The 21,814-nt window shown below is 34.5% G+C and overlaps 1 protein-coding gene and 1 non-coding gene across 2 annotated transcripts in view; both read right to left on the minus strand.

The window, feature by feature from the left end:
- The window catches only part of COP1 (COP1 E3 ubiquitin ligase), a 306,374-nt gene that overhangs the window by 12,836 nt on the left and 271,724 nt on the right, over positions 1-21,814 (minus strand). The gene's annotated exons all lie outside the window — the stretch shown is intronic.
- On the minus strand, positions 10,294-10,433 carry LOC141515771 (small Cajal body-specific RNA 3). Its single transcript, XR_012476516.1, has one exon.

Raw genomic sequence — 21,814 nt, forward strand, 5'->3', positions numbered from 1 at the left:
GCCTGAGTCCCTTTAAAACAGTGTGTTGTTTTATATACACATATACTTAACATGTGTGTATGTATACATAGGTATGTGTAAGGTGTGTATGTATAAAATCTTCAAGGACTGAGAGAACACTACAAGAAGTCAGCTAACAAGTTTTTTAGGAAGGGCCAGACTGAAATGATAGGGATACAAAGAATGGCAAAGAGAGTTCCTGTCCTCAGGATCTCTTTTCAACGGGGAGACAAGACAGATCCAATGGAAACTGGAGGTGATCTCAGAGGAAGAACACCAGTAATGAGGTGAGACCAGGAAAAGGCTCCAGAAGGATTGGGCTGGAGGTGAAAGAGAATACAGGGTGAAGGGGGAGAGGAGAGGATCCTCAAAGAAAAAGTTCTAGGTCAGGAGATAAGGTGTCATTTGATTATAGTGTGTGAGAAAGAGGTATAGTATGAGTGAAAAGGAAGGATGGAAGAGGATAGACTGTGAGAGGTTGCTCCATTTATATTCTTTCTAGTGTTTAGCAAAATGTCTGACACACAAGGACTTAAAAATTCTTTATTATTATTATACTACCATAATAACTTTCTATATAATAATTAGGAATCACAATAGCTACTCTTGCTGGTCACTCTGCTAATTCCCAACTTCCTATTACCCTAGGAAAATAGAAAGAACTCTCAAGCTTGGCATTTAAAACACTCAATACTATAACTCCTACTTGCTTTTCCAATCTTATTTCATATCACTCCCCTTTAGCACTCTCCACTCTAGTCAGATGTGCTTGCAGTTTCTTTATCCAGGTTGCCCCCATTTTGGGGCATGTTCTCCTCACTTCTGGCCCCCAGAGAATCCCTGCCTTGCTTCAAAGCACCCATCAACTGCTACCTCCTCATTAAGTCTTTCCTGATTCTCTCAGTTGCTGACCTTGTCTCTCCTGGAGATTACTCGAAATTCTAATGCCTTCTTTTCCTTGTTTTTTATTTGTGATACAAACACACACACACACACACACACACACACACACACACACACACACACACAGTTTGTACTCATTTGGTCTCATTAGATTATGAGTTCCTTAAGGGCAGGAACTCTTTTCTTTTTCTACTTTTGTATCCCCCAAGACAGCAAGGTGGATGGCACATAGTAGGTACTTAATAAATGTCTATTAACTGAGGGAAGGGAAGGGACAATGGACCCTCTTAGTGCTATCTATCATTGAATTCAGGTAAACAGACTTGGAAAAACAGGTGAATGTGACTGCCAAAATAGGGTGAATGATCTTCAAAAGATCATGGATGATAAGAGAGGCATAGCAATATTTAAGAATACATACATACATACATAGATACATTACAATTTTTAAAAACAGCTAAGTTGGAATAAAAAAAATAAAAACTGGAAATGACAAAAGAGAAAAATGATCCATGTTGGAGAGGATGTAAGGAAACTGGGACACTAATGCATTGTTGGTGGAGTTGTGAACTGATCCAACCTTTCTGCAGAGCAATTTGAAACCATGCCCAAAGAGCAATGAAACTGCACATACCCTTTGATCTAGCAATATCACTACTAGGTTGGTATCTCAGAGATCATAAAAAAAGGCAAAAGACCTCATGTACAAAAATATTTAAAGCAGCTCTTTTATAGTGACAATGAGTTAGAAACTGAAGGGATGCTCATCAACTGGGAAGTGGCTGAACTCACTGCATATGTGAATGTTATAGACTACCATTGTTCTAAAAGAAATCATGAGCAGCTAGACCTCAGAAAACCCTGGAAAGAATTAAATGAACTGAAGCTGAATGAAGTAAGCAGAACCAGGAGTATGGACATATTAACAACATATAAATAACATTAACTATGATGGATGCAACTCCTATCAAAAGGAAAATCCTCAGAGATCTGTTAAGGAATATGCCACATATATCCAGCGAAAAAACTATGAATTCTGGATACAGAGCAAAACATATATGTTCACTTTTTAAAATTTCTCATAACCTTTGACCCCACTTAGTTCACAACATGACTAATATGGAAATATGTTGAACATGATTGTACATATAGCTTATTGTTTGCTGCCATGGGGAAGGAGGTAAGAAGGGAGAGTGGAAGAAAAATGTAGAACCCAAAAACTTACAAAAAGATGAATGCTGAAAACTAGTTTTGCATGTAATAGAGGAAAAAATGTTTGGAGTCATTTAAAAAAATAAAAACAATTACCTGACTTTAACCTCTGGAGAAATACTAGAATATAAAATTAGAACTAGTAGAAAGAACAATGAGATTTGCAATATAATCAGAGGGACTGAGAACTTGTTGAATGACAACCTCAAGGAGAGTCATTAAGAAGTCTTTATTGGGGCAGCTAGGTGGCGCAGTAGATACAGCACCAGCCCTGAAGTCAGGAGGACCTGAGTTCAAATTCGACCTCAGACACTTAATAATTACCTAGCTTTGTGACCTTGGGCAAATCACTTAACCCCATTACCTTGCAAAAAACAAACAAAAAACATCTATTATCAAGTTGACAGGAAACCTCTAGTACAGTGCCATATGGATTGGTTTTTTTGCTCTGCGTGGTTTAACATTCTTATTAGTGACTTGAATGTGGCATAGATGGCATTCTTAATAAAATGGAGAAGGCAAAAAGCTAAGAGGAATGATATAGATGACTGGATTCAGACAGACTGGCAGGTTAAAATGATGGGTTGAAACTAATGAAGTAAATTTGATTGGGATACATTTTAAAAATAAGATTAATAAATCAACTTAACAAATATAATATGAAGGAGACATTTCTAGATAGCAATTTAGATGAAAAAGTTTCAGTGCCTTAGAAATTTGATCTTACAGTTCCCCCAAACTAAAGTGAGATCTCATTTTAGTGAGTTTTTTAGAGGGTGTTGTAAAGAGGATTTTTGGTCCAACTTGGATTGGGCTGGAGTGAGTTAGATGCCTTCTAGTGAGAATCAAAAGATTTGGAGTCAAGGTATCTGAGTTTTACAAGTCACACTTTTTTGGGTCTATCCTCATTTGTAAAATAGAAAGGTTGGATGATGATCTTTCCAAACTTCAAGATTCGATGACTTGGTGAATCTGTAAAATGCTAAAGGAGGAACTTTCCAGGTATGTGGATCTTTGTTTGGAAGGAAAAAGAAAGAATAACATAAGCTCAATTTAGAGGCTCAAATTATTCAAGCTGAATTTTATCAAAAATTCCTAGCAAATCTGGCTACATTTTCTCTTGAAACAAAACTGTCATAACATTTTTCTTTTATAGTCTCTGCTGCATAAACAATAGGAAGGAGCCTTGAAAACTTTGTTGAGAAAAGACCTGATGTGTTTTTATGCTTGCTTTCACCCTTCAAGCTATGAAACACTACAGGTGACATAGAAAATGCAAAATGCACTCTAAAACTGTTCACATTTGTCTTCCAGAAGCACAAGCTGCAGATGAGATGTCCTGTGAAAATTAATCAAAGTGTTTCTGCCTTCAATAGCTCTCTTAATAGCATTGAATTTTCTCCTGAATGTGTCCACAGAGTTTAAATCACACATCTATTTTAGGCCTTTGAACTAGTATCTACTACAATGAAAATGGTAAAAAATAGTATATGCCATATAGTTTCTACAAGTATTAAATCAGGTCCCTAGAGAGTACAGCTAACTCTCTGTTCCCTTCTAAAAACACAGCTAATATTACTATTCCTTATAAAATTTCAGAATTTTAAAGGACTCTGGGGTGTCCCAAGTTTTTAAACAGAAAAAAATGAGGCTCAGGGAGGTAGTGACTCAGTTTCTCTCCTAAATGGGAGAAGTAAGTAAAAACTTGACAGTCCTCAAATGAAAGAAATCATACTTCAGTTATTCTACACATGATTCTTCACTTTTTTCCAAACTTAAGAATTCTCCTATATTTATGAATCCTGATATCTCCAAGTCTCAGTGCCTAATAAGAATTACCTGCTTTTATACTCTGTGTGTGTGTGTGTGTGTGTGTGTGTGTGTGTGTTTCTGGATCCTCGGTAGCAGGCAGCTTTCCAAATCTTTGACCCTTTAAGTTTCTTAGCTACATAGGAACTGTAGTTCCCACCCCTTCTCCAAGAGAGGCCAGGACAGTGTTTCAGTTGACTTTTTTAAGAGCAACGACAAAGTAAATGACATCACTCAAAATCTCTTCCAGTCTTCCATGTACACTTTTTTCAAACTAACTTACACCATTTTATCTTCTTTCTCAAAATAATCTTTGGATTAAATACAAAAGAAATATAAAATCAATTAAAATATGCTTTCTAGAGTTTTATTGCCTCATACTACAGAACGTTAGGTGGCTTGCGTTATACAGAATCATGCTACTATGGAATCCTTTGTATGGATGGCATCCTCTTTCAAAGCATCCTCATCAAGTTTCTATTGTTTTTGGATTTCACAGTTCAAAACATTTCATTTTGATTTAGGGCAGATTCAGAAGATCTCGACTGTTGACTAGAAGTTTTTTCACCTTAATATACAGGTCAATCTATATTAGCACATAGTTTGTGAAAGCACACAGAAATTTAGACACATACTCTTGAGAGGGAATGAAAATGCAATAAAAGAAAAAAAATAGTCAAATTAGCTATTTTCCCCCCTTCAAATGTATAAATTCACTTCCACACATGGCTTTTCAGATCTGTCTTGGAGAAGCCTCTGTAAATATTTAAGAAGACAGGCAAATTACCAACTCTTTTGAGAAGTGGCTCTGATGTTCCACTTTGTAGCAAGACAGAGTTGTGGTAAGAGGACAGGCAGTCAGGGAAATAAAGATGTTAGGCTACTGCACTGGGCTTAGTCAGGAAGACCTGAATTCAAATTTGGCCTCAGATACTGTGTCACCCTGGCCAAGTCATTTGACCTCTGCCTGCCTCAGTTCACTGTTCTTCAGAATGGGGATGAAAAGAGTAGGTTACATCTAAATTCACACTTCCAAAACATACTTTTATTCTACAACTCATTTGGCAGATGAGAAAATTGAGGCCTAGAGTGGGGAAATGAATGATGTGCCCAAAATTAACACCTGTGCATAATATACTCCCTCCTGAGAGAGGAAGGTTTCACAGTGTAGCTTGAGACAAGCTTTGTGGAAATGGCCCAAGGTGGGACAAGTTTTGTAATACAAGTACTTCAAATGTGGGAAAGGTAGGAAGTAGAAAACAGTTAACTTCATTAACTGAAAAAATAAATAAATAAAAATAAAATAAAGTGGTCAAGCATAAAAAGTCTATGTCAACCTGAATGTCTCCTTTCATTACTATCTCATATTACTTTCCCTTCACGAACCCTTGCAGTTCAGTCCAACTGGCATTTTTTGCTATTCTTCACACAGGTCAGTCCATCTCCCACCTCCCAGCTTTTGCACAAGTTGCCCCCCATGCCTAGAATTGATTCTTCCTCCTATCACCTCCCAAAATCCCAGTTTGCTTCAAAGCTCAGTTTAACTACTACTTTCTACATCCTGTACCTGATTACCTTATTTTTATGCTTCTTTATGTACATCTCCCTCATTGCCTTTCACAGTAAAAGTGCTTCATACATACTTGCTGACTGACTTAGCGCCTTTCTTTTTGAGTAGAGAGGGAGTAAAGTGGTGGGGAACTTTAACAATAGACACAATTTGGTATTAGTATTTCCTCTTAAAGAAACAGAAATTATCTATCAGTCTCTGACCAAATCTTCCCAAACCTCTTCTTCATCCTGACTGCAACCTCCAGTCCTTCCTCTCTGTTGTCCCTACTTTGGTTTCACATTCCCCTTAGTCTCAAACCTATGGTTGAGCAGTTCAACCGCATACTGTTCTCTACCCTTGCATCACTTACCCCTTTTATCATGTTGCTAAATCCAAACCCTCACTAGCGCATTCCTTGCACCTACTCAAGTACTTCTAAACACTGATAAGGTTTATAGCTATATTAACTAAATTAAAAAATGTGTTATTTAATCTCAACTGAACCCTTGCTATTAGATTAGTAAATCTTCTATTCCTTTCTTTTTTTTCTTTTTGAAAGATTTTATCTATTTTGATTTTTACAATTTCCCCCCAATCTTGCTTCCCTCCCCCCACAGAAGATAGTCTGTTAGTCTTTACATTGTTTCTATGGTATACATTTATCTAAGTTGAATGTGATGAGAGAGAGAAATCATATCCTTAAGGGAAAAAATAATGAAGTATAAGAGATAGCAAAATTACATAATAAGATAATGTTTTTTTTTTAATTTGGTCTTTGTTCAAACTCCTTTCTCTGGATACAGATGGTATTCTCCATTGCAGATACCCCCAAATTGTCCCTGATTGTTGCACTGATGGAATAAGCAAGTCCATTAAGGTTGATCATCACCCCCATGTTGCTGTTAGAGTGTACAGTGTTTTTCTGGTTCTGCTCATCTCACTCAGCATCAGTTCATGCAAATCCCTCCAGGCTTCCCTGATTTCCCCTCCCTTCTGGTTTCTAATAGAACAATAGTGTTCCATCACATACATATACCACAGTTTATTAATCCATTTCCCAAATGAAGGACATTCACTTTAATTTCCAATTCTTAGCCACCACAAAAAGGGCTGCTATGAATACTTTTGTTGCTTTCTGATAAGACTCTGTCATGCCCTCCATATTAAGTATTCCAACCTTCATTTCTCTACAACTTTTCTATACCTTCTTTCCTTACATTTCCTTTATATTCAATTTTGCTAGCTCTTCAAATTTTTTCTCCCTTTCATAAATTAAACTCCTAGCAAAGGTTATCTTCACTTACTGTCTTCACTTACTAACTCCACTTCTTCATGTACCACTCAAGTACCAAACACAACCTGACTTCAGATACTACTTAAACTTAACTGAAATTGTTCTTTCAGAGTTACCAACATCTTAACTGCTAAATCCAATGATCCTTTCTCAGTTCTCACTGTACTTGACCCTACAATTGCTTCTGAAATCATTGATCACCACCTTTTCTCCAGGATACTCTCCTATAACAATTCTAGGTATTTTCTATTATCTTTAAGATAAGATATAAAATCCTCTGTCTAGCCTTTATGGCCCTTTATGACCTGGTCTCAATGGTTATTACTTTTCCCACCCTCTAGTTCCAGTCCCAGGCCTTCTCTCTATTCCTACCCCCCCCCCCCCCCCAGCAGGCTCTGCATCTTCATGCTTTCACACCACTCCTTCCTGGTGCCAGGCTTGAATTTCTTTCCCTCTCTCACACAGGATCTCTGACTTCCCTTACTAAACAGCTCAAGCACCAATTTCAGCACAAGGCTTTTCCTCATCATATCAAATGCTAGTGCCCTTCCCTCCTAAAACTACCACTTTGCAAATACTGGAATGTATTAACATTATATTGATGCTGCTCACACCAGAAAGACATATGTGCCAGCATAATACAAGTCCAGCTGAGCTTTTTCAAAACTTACTCATATCTGGAATGCAGAATACCACCTTCTTTCTTTCAAGCACACAAGACTTTTCCTGATTTACTAGTGGATAGCATTCCTTCCCTTTTTAAAATTACTATATATTTAATTATCTGTATGAATACTGTTTCCCTATCTTCAGCTGAATATAATCTCCATGAAGTTAAAGATGGCTTGTTTTTGTCTTTGTATTCCCAGCAACTACCACCTAATAAATATTTACTTAATTGAATCAAATGCAGCTATTACAAAAACCTGGATAAAGTTGTCAAAAACTAATTCTGAAATAAATTTTCCAAGAACCAAGTGATATTGTTTCCCTTAGATGAAAAATAAGTTTTCTCCAGATCTCCTGACTCTATGAACAAGAATTTAGTGATTTTAAAGACTGAATTAGAATCCCTCTGCATTATTCACCTGGGCATGAAAGAAACCACTAAAACCTAATAACTGAATGCCATTTTAAAGCTTTAAAATTCCTCCAAGTAAAAGACAAAATTATGTTGCTATAAATTATTTAAAATGTGAAATGTATATCCTTTGTATTGCAATCAAATCAAGAACATGTATACATTTAAAAAAATCAACTAAGAAATTACATATATATGTATATGTATATGTATATGTATATGTATATGTATATGTTCTGTTTCCCCCAAATTTATAACTTTTATTTTGAAATTTGACATACAAAGAAAAGTAAGTCTTAACTCAGGGTCAAATTAACAGATAAGCAACATCTTCAGAGAAATAAAGTTAACTTTTGTGTAAGCCCTTCTAACTCTTCTTGTAGAAAACATGAGGCAGGGGCAGCTAGGTGGCTCAGTGGATAGAACACTGGCCCTGGAGTCAGGAAGACCTGAGTTCAAATCTGACCTCAGGTACTTAAACCTTTTAATTAAGGGTACTGGATCATTTAGTAGGCTTCTGTGTACACTACCATTACTTTAAAATTAGGTCTAAATTAGGACAAACAAAATAACACATATGTTCTCAATCAGAGGTGAGACTCAGCTCTGCCTCTTCCTCCCCTTACCTCATGCCCCTAAAATGAAGGCAAGACATTTGTGAGGTTTTCTCCAACCAGATCCTAGCATGTCAGACTAGATTATTTTCCGTTTTTAAAAACTGAGTTCTTCAAATAATGTCTGATCACAAAACTAGTAAATAGTAAAGCCTATATTCAAACTCAGGTCTTATGACTTCAAAATCCAGTGCTTTTTCATACCTAAACTGGACTGTATCTCTCAAATCCAAGTTATCTTCTTTGAATGAAATGATAGGAAGCTTCCTAATTCAGGAACAAGGCTGAGATTCATTCCTTCTTGGAATCAGTCAGTAGGCATTAATTACATGCTATGTGTTACATCCACAGATACTGTGCTAAGTGGTGGGGGAGGGAGGGGGATGATAAAAAAAGAAGATGGAAAAGATCTTTTGTTGCACCATTATCAAATTAGAGAGACTAGAGAGGGTTCCCTTTGAATCAAAAGGCAAGCTTATAAAAATAGCATTTGTTATTGGACATGAAAAATGAATTGTAAACTATGCATAAACCTTTACTAAATTTTAAAACCAGACCTTTATCAGCTTTGAAAAAATTTATAAAATACTTACTAATCCACTAAAATTTTGCATTGGATGCTATCTTTGGTTAAAGGAAATAAAAATAGATTGGAAAAAATTAAATTTGTATTGCTTTCTGATATGTAGATTTATTAATTCATAATTAATTTGGTAAATTAAGTCAAGTAAGTAAAATCTCCATGTACAGTCTATGTGATTCTTTTCAGCATATGAAGTAAAAACTCAAGTCATCAATAATACCATTAAGATTCACTCAAAGTGGTTTAGAAATCATGTACAATATCATTTCATATATTAGTTTTTTTAACTGCAGTCCCCTAAAGAGAATAATCATAAAATATCCATCCATGAATATTTGAAAAAATTAAATGTTTTTTCCATTTAAGATGTTTTTTCTAACTCCAAGATGGTGATGCCTTCTACCTCCAAGACAAATAAATATATGATATGTAACCTATTTTAGGAGTTACAACCAATTCCATAACTAGATATACTATGAGGTCATTATTGCAAAGAGAGAACCAATGTAGTAAGAGCAGCAAAAGAATTCATAGTACAAGTCATAAATGAACCTATACCTCCTATGGTGTTAAGGAGGTTTCCTAATAGTTTTATTTTCATTCCCTAAACAATGCATTCAGACAAAAAGTTTTCTAATTAACAACCCCTCCCCCATAATACTTAGTATTTTAGTGACAATGAGGCAACCTTAAACTACTGTAGAAAAAAAAATCTTAACCAAGAAAACTATTAAGGATCATGATTAAGTTAAAATATGTAAAATTCAGAATTTATTTTTAAATAAATGTTTACTATAGCAAGTTGTTAAATCAATGAGGTCCAAAAGAAGAGAATTTCACAATTTCCACCATCTTTCTGGATATAGGTTTATTTTATTTAAAAATATTTGTATTGATATATTTCATTTGTACAGAACTCTCCACCTAACATTCACGTAACTTTCCCCCCAAAAATGTATTACCTAAAAAGTTAAGCAAAACTCATTTAGTAGTGATTATGAATAGTAGCATGTGTCCCTCTCTACAAATGCAGTTCAGTGATTATCAGGAGAAAAGGTGCATACTTAAATTATGTGGTACCAACATTGTTGTAGGTTAAAGGTTCATTTTAAAACACAATTGTATGGCTACCAAATTACTTGAAATGGTCACAAATAGATGTTCTTTCTTCACAGTCTTGTACAGCTCATTGGATAAGGCCAAGAGTAACCCAAGAAGGAAAAAAAAGCAGTTCGTAAAGGAAGGATTGTATGGAGGGGAACGATCAAGCTTAGTCAGCTGTCCTAAACCAGACAGAGACCTCCACTTTTTTTTATAGGAAGGCTGCATATTGTAGACAAAAAAAATTTCATTTGCCCACATGGATGGTCCCTGCAGCTTCCATTTCTGATGTGCTTTATTATTAAAAAGGTCTTTTATTATACTGCCTTTTCTTTTCTAGCATTCTGAGTACATCAACTTCTCATTTAAACAGATTTTTTAATGCATTCAAATAAGGTAAAGGAAAAAGGAATTCAGACAACAAGAAAAAAATCATTAAAATAGCATACAGAAGCAAAACCATTTTTAAACAGAGAGGAAAGTTATGAAGAATGGAAATGAGAGGAAAAGTTAAACCCGTACAAACAAGAAACAAAGACCTCAAGTTCTAATCCATTTTATTCAATTGAGAAGGGAAATAGTTTTTGAAAGTCAATAAGAAAAAAAAAAGCAGAAACATCTTCCTCTGAGACAAGGGGCATTCAATGTTTATTTCTTAATATATTCAACATCTCTGGATTTGGATTGTTCCTCTGAATAAAATCAGAGAGCAGCAATATTGAGGGGCAATGACTGTACACCAGTACTTTAGATCAAGAAGCTTCTGAATCTTCAGACAACATTATCTATTACTGTATTTTTATGCTACTTAAGTACTATGAATCATCATTTTCTATTATAGACCAATAGTTGTCCTGAGTATAGAAGGGGCATTACAAAAACATTCCCAGTTTAACAAGGCCTATGGGATAACTGAAAGGCAATCAATTTGAAATTAGGTTTAGAGATGGTTTTTATACCATACATCATAAGTCAAAAGTGGCCTAAATATTAAGTCATGCTATAAAATAATTAGCAAAGAACCATCCATTATACTTTTGATAGTTTTATCTCTGGGAGGATTCTTAACCAAACAAAAAATAAAATAGAAAATTTCAATTACACAAAAGTGAACTGCTTTTGCATTAGCAAAAATCAAAACAGGTGGTCCATCAGTAAAAGAATCTTTGCATAAAATCTCTCTCTTATGGGAATTATTGAGTTCAATTATGGTTTACCCTTACTTGATCGGTTCCACTGATTAGTTTTCCTATTTTTAAACTAGTACCAAATAGTTTTGAAAGTTATTGTTTTAAAGAGTAATTTGAGGTATGAAGATGATATTCATTTTCTTACCTTTTTATGATTTCATTTGCATAAAATATATTTGTCATGTAGTTAACTACCCCAATAAAAATGTCTTAACCTGTTTGCAAAGTAAACTAAAATTATGTTCAAAAAAGTTAATAAAATTTCATGCTCTTTGACTTAAAGAACCTAGGAATATACTCTAAAGAAGTCAGACATGTATTGCAAGTGTAATTTCTTTGCATGTAATTTCTGCTATGCAAACACTCAATAAAAACCACAGAACTTACGGCACAAATGAAGGCAAAGGGACAATGCTCATATCAGTAACACTTAAATAATAAAGAAACCTATCAAAAATAAGTAGCCCAATTTTTATACATGTTGCATAGATATATACTTATATATATGTTAAATAGTTAAATACAAAAATAAAGAGCAGCTGGGTCCCTGGCCAGGAGCTGATTCTTGGTCTGAGGCTTGGGCTGCATGAGCAAATTGGGCAGACAACAATCTTATGACAAAAGGAGGGAAGAATGAGGGTGGTGTGTATCAGTCTTTCTCCATTCATAGCTGGAAGATTTAAAATAAATGTGGTACTTTATCTTACTTGTAGGAGTGGATGCCAAAAGGGGTGTGTGGCTTGTGAAATGTAGCTTTCTGCATTTTCTTTTCTTTTTTTGTGTGTGCAAGAAATATCATGCAGAAGAAAACCTGAAATTCTCATTATGATCAAAATGTCCCATAATATATATTAATCACATTGGAACAGACCTGTATTTTTGAAACACATTATACAGGAAAGACATGGAAATTTCCATAGTGACCTTTTTTTTTTTTTTTTTGGGGTAGTAGCAAAGAACTGGTAATAAGATATATGTCCATCAAGGGTCAAAACCTGCCCCAAAAACCATGGTACCTGAATGTAACAGAAAATTTCTCTACAAAGAATCCTGAGAAGCATGGATAGACTTCTATGATCTGATGTAAAGTGAAATAGAACCCAAAAAACAATGATGTGTTCAACAATTTAAATAGAATAAAATCAAGAATTATATCATTTTAATGCCTTGATTTAGACAAAAGAAATGAAAAAATGATCTCTCACTCTTTTTCTTTGTAAATATTGACAATTACAGATTTAAAACATCACACATACCCTAAGACTGAGGTGATGTGGTCAGGTTTACTTAATTCTTTTTCTGTCCTCTTTTTTAAAAATTTATTTACAAGTGATTATTGGTTAAGAGGGATATGTTTAATAGATGATTTGAACATGGCCTAGAGTCATGAAGAGAATTCAAATCTGGTCTCAGACACTTGTACAACTTTATGATTCTGAGCAAGTCACTTAACTTCTGTTTGCCTCAGTTTCCTCAATTTTAAAATGAGAATGATAGTATTTATCTCCCAGAGGTGAGTAAATCAAATGAGATAATATAAAACACTTAGTCCCTTGTTTGGGGACAGAGAAAGTGCTAAGTTGCTTTAACTGTAAGATACATGGAAATGAGGCACATAAAAGATCTGTGTATCTACACACACTTTATAGATTGTTGCCTTGGAGATAGCTAGGTGGCACAGTAGACAGAGCACCAGCCCTAGAATTGGGAGGACCTGAATACAAATCTGATCTCAGACACTTAATAATTACCTAGCTGTGTGACCTTGGGCAAGTCACTTAATCCCACTACCTTAAATAAATAAATGAAAAGAATGCAACCTAGAAGGCAGGAAATGTTTGGCTTTTGTACTCTCCAGTGATTAATGGAATGCCTGGTACACTGTAAGATACTTAAAACATGTTTAAATATGCGGGGGGGGGGTTAAGAAAAGCTACATGAAGCACAAGTCTATTAAAAAAAAGAAAAAAAGCAGAAATAAACTCTATTAAATTTATTTTTGTTGTAATGGTGAATTTCAATGGATCTTACAATCCAATTTGTTGAGGTTTTTTAATGGATTGAACTTGAAGTGGGAGATGTTCACACTTATCTAATAGCTTTTGTAGTTCCAGAGAGATAACAAAGGTCTGTTGACAAAAATAACCCAATAAACCCTAAACACTGAAGTTTGCTACTTTACTGAGATGAATAATTTCTCAATTGATTTGATAGGAACATACGGATACAGGTAGAAGGGACAGAAATTTTCACACTGTTTATAGCACCTTCTTATAAAATCTAAAGTCACTTTATTAGTTTAAGGATGTAAAAATACTATGCATTATTAGTTTGTTCATAAAATTACATTTACATTGAATACATTAAATTTATGCATAGACATAAGATTCTTGGCATTGGAATTAAATAGGAGTTCTCAGGACCTAAGTGGAGTGAATCATGTAAAAGAAAGCACTGGTCTGCTGAGACATTATCTCTTTTTTTTTTTTTTATCATTTATCTGTCCTATTATTTCTCCTGCCTCACTTCAAAATAGTCAATCAGGAAATTAAATATATAGATTCAGCATCTTTTAGTAGCATGCAATCACATACCAGAAAAACTTTTGGCCTTCTCATTTTTGCATTTTATTCTATACCTTACTGGATCTGGCAAAAAAATAGGGCAGAAAAAGTATATGTGCTGAGACAAAAAATATTCAGAACTGAAAGAACAGGACAGTCTCTCCCGAGATTTACTAAATGGAAAATCTGTCAACTGTATTTACTTGTAGATTTGTTTTTAATTTTGTTACCACAAACTTCTGAACAAGCTTCTGTACTTTAACTATCTCTTAATTTTTGAGTTTGTGAGAAAGTGGAACATTTTGAGGAAATGTTTTTAAGAAATAATTTTCTAATAATTAAAGCTATTAAAAATAGAATGGAATTTTTTTTTTCAGAGATTACAAATTCCACAAGAAGCAGTGAACTTCTTGACAATGGCAGCAGTATTCAAGAAAAGATTGTACAAGAGACTCCCTTTTGAAAGAGCGGTTTGAGTCTTAAGTCTATAGTTTACTCTAAGTAATCTTTAAGACACTGAACTTCTTTGTAAATAAAATGCACTTAAAAACCAACTGTATAAAAGCTATCTGAACTGCCCTTAGTAAAATGAATGTATAAATTTAAACTGTTTTTTCACAGCATGTCCTCAGTAGTGTTCCATTTTCTTTGAATTTCTATAGGAAAAGAAATGGCTGACTTCTGTAGTAGATTGTCAAAATTACAAAAATATGCCCTAAAGATAATCCTGCATCATTTTTAGAATGGGCATAAAGTTCAAAAGTACCCAGATATTTTAAGATTCATCTATGAGGCAGTGGCATGAATTTGTTAATGGTCTAATATGGCATCACAGACCTTGTAGATAATACGATACTTGTTTCTTTTTCCTAAACTATTCAGTTTAAATACCTGCTGTTGGCAAAATTTCTGAACAGAAGTTTTATTACAAATCAAATCTCAAACATATGAGTGCATTGCTAGAAACAATTGTAAAGCATTAATTTTACCACCAGATCCACCAATTACTTCTATTGAATGGAGGGAGGCAAAGTACAGACAGAGATGAGAAAGAGAGAGAGCTAAGGCACTAGGAATAGAGTGAACAGAAAGAAAAAAACCCAGAAGCAGTTGAAGATGTTTGTAATTTTTCTATGACCCACAGTACAACTTAAATGCACTAATCATTATTCCCAAAGTAGAATAAGTGAAAAGCATGAAATAGATATTTACTGGTAAAACATTTCAGATATATGAAGTGATACAGAAATTTAAATAGGGAAAGGCAATTTTAAGATGGTTAAAAAATTATCATCAAGAAAATAATCTCATGTTCATGGAGCAATATTAATATAATTGTACAGAAGTATCAAAATTCATTGTCTTTTTCTAATATGTTAGGCTGTTGTGGTGGCAGATAGACACAAGTGAAAGAAATGGTGGGAGCAAAAATCTTGCTTCATGTAGCTTCTTCAAATTATTTTTAATTTTGAGGGAGAAGTACCCTTTAAAAATTCTTTCTACATAGTAACTGATATACCTATAATCCACAGCATGGTAAATGAAGTTAGAGTATTATTTCATGTTAGTAACAGTTTATGCCTTCATTACCTCTTGTCTGGACCACTCCATAAGGCTTCTGACTATTATGACTACTTCTGACCATCCCCACCCCCACGTCTATATACAATTCAATACAGCTTATACTTCAGGGGTGGCTAGGTGGCACAGTGGATAGAGTACCAGTCCTGGAGTCAGGAGGACTTGAGTTCAAATCTGGCCTCAGACACTTAATAATTACCTAGCTGTGTGGCCTTGGGCAAGCCACTTAACCCCATTGCCTTGCAAAAAAAAAAACAAACCCAAAAAAAGATATGAGAAACAAATTTTAAATACCTTCAAAATGTAGGAATCTGGTTTAAATAAGATATTTCAAAGTGCATTGCTATTTACATTAAAAGTCTTATATAGTTTCTTTCTTTTTTTTTTTTTTTTTACAAGGCAATGGGGTCAAGTGGCTTGCCCAAAGCCACAACACATCTAGGCAATTATTAAGTATTTGAGGCAGGATTTGAACTCAGGTACTCTTGACTCCAGGGCTGGTGCTCTATCCATTGCGCCACCTAGCTGCCACAAAAGTCCTATATATATTTTCATAAGATTTGGTTATATGCTAAACTATGCCTTTATATCAAATTTTCTGAGATAGGTCCTTCTGGATTCAAGATTTCTCATTAGAATACTTAACATTAAATATAAAGAAGCTTATAAAATAATTTTGTGATAGTAAAGACTTCCCTCAAAATCAACAAGCATTTATGAAAATAGAAACCCATTCTATTATAACTTTCTTTTACACGTAATATAAAGATTGTATTTAATTTTCTTCTTAGACTATTTCCTGCTTTCATTAACTCTTGTGCATATAAATCTAATAATAGATTATGCTCAAATTCAGACAGATGAACGTAATATGTGAAAAATAAACTTACTACTACTACTTCCAATCAAAGACAACATTCTGGCAATAAATTTTCTCAATGTTTTGTACCCAGCTCATGAAAATATTAGATGTGTTATGAGGGAAAAAAAGGAGGGAGTATGTGCCTATCAATTTGGTCAAACTATATAGTGGGCACGATCTAGATAAAAAAAAACAGTAGAGCTAATTGAGAAGGAGGCATGAGAACCAAAAGGTGGCAGATCTACTGGTCTGAAGTTTCGGGGTTATTGTCCATTCAATTTTTTTATGAATAAGCTCATGTGAAGATTCCAATTGCGATCACTGACTACATGTAGGTGCATCTGCTTTCATTTCACCTTTGGGTGAAATTATCTATTCAAAACCTCAATTGAGTTTTGTAAAGGGGGGAAAGCAACCTTTTTCCATCTTATTTAAGCACTGTAAAATGTTAAATGATTAGAACAGAGTCAATTAGAGGGACAAGACAGAAGCAGGTGTTATTAAAGCTTAATACCACATGCGTGTATATTGCTTTGTATTACTTGGGGCAGGTAGCAATAGTCTTTCTGAACATGTGCTGACTTTGTAAAGGTACAGAAGTTAACTCTGAAAATAGTGCTGGCATTGCAAGAGCAGAAACACTGCATATGGAAGAATTCATAAAAAGGTACCAAGACTTATAATGCAGTCTTCTTAGAGGAGAAAAATGTCTTTACAAACAATGCATGTGCTTCCTATTCTCTATCACTTCTCTTTTAGTCATGTGTTGCAAGAGTCATTATGAATGGGGAAAGCCAGAGTTCTAGCAATCTATTTGGTAAAGACTTTCAGAACTAAGTAACTTATACCCTACTTTTATGGAAGTTCCCTTCCTTCCCCCACCAGTTATATATAAAAACAATTTTTATCATTTTTAAAAGTTTTGAGTTCCAAATTATTCCCCTTTTCTCCTAACCCTTCCTCTTCACTCTGAAAAGGCAAGCAATTTGATAGACTATACATACATGTGCAGTCATGCAAAACATATTTGGTGTGAAAGGAAAGAGATGACCGCCCCCCGGAAAAAAACCCCAGTAAAATAAAAAAGTCAGCTCCAATTTGCATTCAGATTTCATCAGTTATTTCTCTGGAGGTGACTAGCACTTTTTTATCATGGTCCTTTGAAATTGTCTTGGATCATTGTATTGCTGAGAATAGCTAAGTTATTTCAGTGATTAAAGAAAAATATTGCTGCTACTATGTTCAAAATTTTCCTGGTTATAAGTTCATATGAGCCTTTCCACTTTTTCTGAAACCATTCTACTCATCATTTTATTTTTTTAGGGTTTTGCAAGGCAAATGGGGTTAAGTGGCTTGCCCAAGGCCACACAGCTAGGTAATTATTAAGTGTCTGAGACTGGATTTGAACCCAGGTACTCCTGACTCCAAGGCTGGTGCTTTATCCACTATGCCACCTAGCAGCCCCTAATCATCATTTTTTACAGAACAATTGTATTCCATTAAAAATCACAGACGCAACATGTTCAGTCATTCCTCAACTGATGGGCATTCCCTCTATTTCTAATTCTTTGACACCACAAAAAGAGCTGCTTTGAATAATTTTGTACCTTATAGGTCCTTTCCCATTACTGGGAAAAAAACCCTCTCTTTGGAATACAGACCATGTAGTAGTATTGCAGGGCCAAAAGGTATATTTTATAGGTTTTTGAATATGGTTCCATATTGCACTCCATAATTGTTGTATTAGTTCACAACTCCATCAACAATGCATTATTGTCCCAATTTTTCCACATTCCCACTAACATTTGTCATTTCTCTTCTCTGTTATATTAGTCAAACAGAAAGCTGTTAGGTGGTACTTCAGAATTGTTTTAATTTGCATTTCTCTAATCAGTATTTAGAGCATTTTCCCCTATGACTATAGATAGCTATAATTTTTTCTTTTGCTTAGTCATATCCTTTGACCATTTATCTATTGGGGAATGGCTCAAATTCTTATATATTTAACTTGGTTCTCTTATCTTTTTGAGAAATGAGGCCTGTGAAAATGTTTCCCCAGTTTTCTGCTTTTCTTCTAATCTTGACTACAATGGATTTGTTTTTGCTAAACCTCTTTAATTGAATCAAAATAATTCATTGTTTTGTCATAAATTCTGCCCTTATCCACAATGCTGCCATGTAAGTTATTTCATTTAGCTTAATTTATGTATAATATTGCCCTTGACAGCTATAACATGAACCCCTTTTGACCTTATCTTGGTATATAGGGTGACATGTTGGTCTATAGCTAAGAGTTTCCGCCAAACTGTTTTCCTAGTAATTTTTTGTTAAATACTGAGTTCTTGTTCCAAAACTTTTCATCTTGCATTTATCAAAAACTAGATTACTATGACGATTTACTACTATATATTGTGTACTTAATCTATTCCACTGATCCATCATTCCATCTCTTAGTCATTACTAGACTGTTTTGAAGATAATTACCTTGAAATACAGTGTGAATCAGGTACTGCTAAGTGACCTTCCTTCACATTTTTTTTCATTATCTTAATATTCTTAGAATTTTATTTTTTCTAGATGAATTTTGTCCATTTATTTGTCTAGTTATATAAAATCATTTTTGGTAGTTTGATATATTACTGAATAAATAGATTTAGACAGAATTGTCATTTTAATTATATTATATAGCCTACCCACAATATTTCTCTAATTGTTAGATCTAACTTTTGTGTGAAAAGTATTTCATGGGGCAGCTAGGTAGCACTGGATAGAGCATCAGCTCTGGAGTCAGGAGGACCCAAGTTCAAATCCAGTCTCAGACACTTACCTTGGAGAAGTCACTCAGCCCTACTGCCTTGCAAAAAACCCCAGTATTTCATAATTGTGTTTATTATGGAGGTCCTAGGTTTGTTATAGTCTGCAGCTATTTTAAATGAAATTTCATTTCATTTTCCTTTTCTTCTTGGTGTATTTCGTTGGAACGATACAGAAATGATGATTATTTATGCAATTTCATACTTGCAATTTTTCTAAAGCTGTTAAATATTTAAAACTAGTTTTTTTGTTGGTTCTCTAAGATTCTCTAAATATACCCTCATATCATCTCAAAAAGTAATAGCTTTATTTCATCATTACTTATTTTTATTCCTCCAATTTCTTTTTCTCTTACTGTTACTGTTAGCATTTCTAGTACAATGCTGAAATAGTAGCAGTGATAATGGGCATCCTTTTTCCATCCCTAATCTTATTTGGGAAGGTTTAGAGTTCCTCTAACTGATGGTTTTAGATAGATACAACTTATCACTTTAAGGAAAGCTCCATTTATTTTTGTTTTCTAGTGTCATTTTAAATAGGAATGACTGTCCTAGTATCATTGGTCTCCAGAATATCTTACTCTTACCCATTAATATAGAATCTGCTATGTCTTGTGTTATTCTGACTATGGCTCTGCAATATTTGAATTGATTTTTTTCCTAACTGCTAGCAATATTTTCTCTTTGAACTGGGAGTTCTGGAATTTGGCTCTAATATTCTGCAAGTATTTATTTTGGGGGTCTCTTTTTGGTGCATTCTTTTTACCTTCTGGTACCAGAATTAAATTGTTTTTGATAATTTCTTGAGATTATGTAGTGTAAGCTCTTTTTTTTTATGACTTTCAGATGGTTCATTAACTCTTAAATTATCTCGCAATCTATTTTCCAAGTCAGTAGTTTTTCCAGTGAAATATTTCGCATTTTCTCTTATTTTTTTTTCACTCTTGATTTTGCTGTTTCATGCAATCATTAGCTTCTACTTGTCCAAGTTCAATTTTTAAGAAATTATTTTCTTCTGTCAGCTTTTGTACTCCTTTTTCATTTGGCAAATTCTGTTTTTTTTCCCAATTCTGTTTTTTAAGGTGGTTTTTTTTTTCAGAATTTTTTTCCTGTACCTTTTCCTCTCTTTTCATTATTTTTTTCAACACTTCAGTTTGGGTCTTCAATTTTTCCTCTATTTTTATTTCTACATTTAAAAAAAATTATTTTAGATGTCTGCCAGGAATTCTTTTTGGTCCCAGGACCAATTCATGCTTTTTGTTGAAGTTTGCCCATAGCTATTTTGACTTTTGTCTTCTTCTGGATTTGTCTTTTACCATAGTAACTTTCAGGTTCTTTTGTTGTTGTTTGCTCTTTTTTCCCCAGTCTGTTTTTTTTTGTCTTATAATTTTATAAATTCTAGGCCAAATTTTAAAGTTGGATTCAGTTCCTGGAGAAGGACCACTGTCCTAACTTTCAGATTTTCTGAGTTCTAGGGATATGTAAGTTTTCAGTTCTTCCAAGATGGAGGAGAGGTATGGTTCCTGTTCTCCTGGTCTGGGCTCTGGTCTGTGAGTAAAAAGAAGCACTCTTCCCTGTTCTGTAACTGTTATCACCAAGGCCCTGGCACCTCTGCTGCTAAAAGCCCTGGTACACTGCTGTTCTACTTATCTCTGAGACTGTGATCCAGTGCTAGCAATGGCTTCTCTGTAAGTTCCTTCTGACCAGTTTTCTGATCCCTTTACTGTCTGTGGATTGAGAGCTCTGGAAGCCACAGCTGCTGCCACCAAAAAACTAATTCTTCAAGACCTGCTGCTGGACCCTGGTGTTCAGACAGATCTCTAGTTGGTCTTGCCTCTCCAGAAGTTTGATTTTAAAATGGTTTGGAGGGGAATTTGAGAGAGCAGAAGTGAGTTACTCCCTTGACTCAATCATTTTGGCTTTGCCTCCTCCCTCTACTATTAATTTCAAATACTTTTGAATCTGCATTAAGATAATAATAAAGCAAAATGATGATAACTTCTATATGTTCCCCTGTACTTGGGCCACTGGGATCAACAAAGTCTGAAGGGGAGATGGCCCCTGTTTGCTTTTGCAATGCATTATTAAGAGTCAAAACCTCAAAATAAAAGTCTGTCAGAATTTTCTAGAATGTCACTCCAGATAGATGGGGTCAAAGTCTTGGCTTCACAACAGAGATTCAGGATATTACTGGTTGTAGCCCCTATCTTTAACATAACCATTTTCCCATAAAAACCACAATAGGCAGTTTACTTCTTTGTCATGATTTCCTCCCCTTAATTCATCAGTTGATAGTTAAAATGCCAGTGAGGCCCTTCTTTGTCTTTTGCTAGGCTAGTCCTAGGATGGCAGACATTATGCCAATCATCAGGTAGAGGTAAAGGATTTGTGACTTGGTGAGTCCTGCCAAGACTTGTACTTTGTTGATATTACCTTTGAGAACTCAGAACCACTAATTAACTACTCAGTATAGGAGTAAAGTTGCAATTCAAACCTAAGTCTTTGAATTCAAAATTAGAACTCTTTCCATTACATCCAACCTAATTTTGAGATTGCAAAGACAAGAAGCACAACACAGAATTTTGCTTGGGAAAGGTACAAAATGAATAGTTTTTCTAATATTATTATTTGGAATCAGTGTGATCAAGTAGAGAG

Source organism: Macrotis lagotis, chromosome 2, assembly GCF_037893015.1.
Source record: "Macrotis lagotis isolate mMagLag1 chromosome 2, bilby.v1.9.chrom.fasta, whole genome shotgun sequence".
NCBI classification, from domain to species: domain Eukaryota; kingdom Metazoa; phylum Chordata; class Mammalia; order Peramelemorphia; family Peramelidae; genus Macrotis; species Macrotis lagotis.